At 30.9% G+C, this 1,946-nt stretch overlaps 2 non-coding genes across 2 annotated transcripts; both read right to left on the bottom strand.

The window, feature by feature from the left end:
- Positions 1–283: 283 nt before the first annotated feature.
- Positions 284–448, bottom strand: LOC117123838. The gene has a single exon (XR_004447897.1). It is a non-coding gene; the product is annotated as a U1 spliceosomal RNA (small nuclear RNA).
- A 666-nt stretch (positions 449–1,114) lies between these two features.
- Positions 1,115–1,279, bottom strand: LOC117123837. The gene has a single exon (XR_004447896.1). It is a non-coding gene; the product is annotated as a U1 spliceosomal RNA (small nuclear RNA).
- Between the last annotated feature and the right edge of the window lie 667 nt (positions 1,280–1,946).

The following is a 1,946-nucleotide window of genomic DNA, read 5'->3' as shown; positions in this document are numbered from 1 at the left end:
CATTTTTTAACGATATAAAGTTGATTGTAGAACATATTTGTAGAATATATGATAAAAAAAAAGGGGAAAAAAACCTTCCGTATAAAATATATTTCATTTTTACTGGATAGCGAAATATATATATACAAATCAAGCATATATCCAATATTTTCAAGTTTATAACGGTGGCAGGTTGTCTGCACCCGCATAACATATTATTCTTAAAATTATGCACCACATTGAAACAAACGGAAAATACTTTTTCTAAAGTGTTTACATATTAATTCTATCTTTAAATTCGTGTTAGGGGTTAGCGCGAACGCAGTTTCCCGCTACCATATATTATACACCCGAGTTCCCCACATTTGGGGGAATCGCAAGGGTCAACCTCAGCCAAGTGCAATGCCGAGGCCTCACCTTGGGAGGACATTCCTTCTTGATCAAAGTCACTCCTGTGCCAGGTAAGTATGCATTATCACCAACAATATTCTTTAGTATAATATTAGAAATACTGTGGCCTACAGGTGTCATTTTAACACTCTTTTTATTTCTGGCGTTTAAAATTTTCATTATGATCAGCTTATAATAAATAATACAGTTTTTGTAGGTAAAACTTATAAAATTATTTTTTATAGTTAGCGATATCTTTTAAAATCTAAATAATACACCAATGATTCTGTATTACAAATGTTTTCTGATTATATTAAATATGCAAATTAGTCTACTAACTCCTAATCAGTGTGTTTCAACAATGAGGTCATTGTTTGCAATCAGGTCAGTACAATACGCCTAAAAGCCATTGCTTCGTAAAACTATAATAAACTTGAAAGCCTACCCATTCCAAAGAAACTTACATTTTTTAACGATATAAAGTTGATTATAGAACATATTTGTAGAATATATGATTAAAAAAAAGGGGAAAAAACCTTCCGTATAAAATATATTTAATTTTTACTGGATAGCGAAATAGATATATACAAATCAAGCATATATCCAATATTTTCAAGTTTATAACGGTGGCAGGTTTTCTGCACCCGCATAACATATTATTACTAAAAGTATGCACCACATTGAAACAAACGGAAAATACTTTTTCCAAAGTGTTTACATATTAATTTTATCTTTAAATTCGTGTTAGGGGTTAGCGCGAACGCAGTCCCCCGCTACCATAAATTATACACCCGAGTTCCCCACATTTGGGGGAATCGCAAGGGTCAACCTCAGCCAAGTGCAATGCCGAGGCCTCACCTTGGGAGGACATTCCTTCTTGATCAAAGTCACTCCTGTGCCAGGTAAGTATGCATTATCATCAACAATATTCTGTAGTATAATATTAGAAATATTGTGGCCTACAGGTGTCATTTTAACACTCTTTTTATTTCTGGCTTTTAAAATTTTCATTATGATCAGCTTATAATAAATAATACAGTTTTTGTAGGTAAAACTTATAAAATTATTTTTTATAGTTAGCGATATCTTTTAAAATCTAAATAATACACCAATGATTTTGTATTACAAATGTTTTCTGATTATATTAAATATGCAAATTAGTCTACTAACTCCTAATCAGTGTGTTTCAACAATGAGGTCATTGTTTGCAATCAGGTCAGTACAATACGCCTAAAAGCCATTGCTTCGTAAAACTATAATAAACTTGAAAGCCTACCCATTCCAAAGAAACTTACATTTTTTAACGATATAAAATTGATTGTAGAACATATTTGTAGAATATATGATAAAAAAAGGGGAAAAAAAACCTTCCGTATAAAATATATTTCATTTTTACTGGATAGCGAAATATATATATATACAAATCAAGCATATATCCAATATTTTCAAGTTTATAACGGTGGCAGGTTGTCTGCACCCGCATAACATATTATTCTTAAAATTATGCACCAAATTGAAACAAACGGAAAATACTTTTTCTAAAGTGTTTACATATTAATTCTATCTTTAAATTCGTG

Source organism: Anneissia japonica, unplaced genomic scaffold (assembly GCF_011630105.1).
Source record: "Anneissia japonica isolate Jap-2015-1 unplaced genomic scaffold, ASM1163010v1 scaffold60215_len1961_cov183, whole genome shotgun sequence".
Classification (NCBI taxonomy): domain Eukaryota; kingdom Metazoa; phylum Echinodermata; class Crinoidea; order Comatulida; family Comatulidae; genus Anneissia; species Anneissia japonica.
This window is presented reverse-complemented; position numbering and strand designations above follow the sequence as displayed.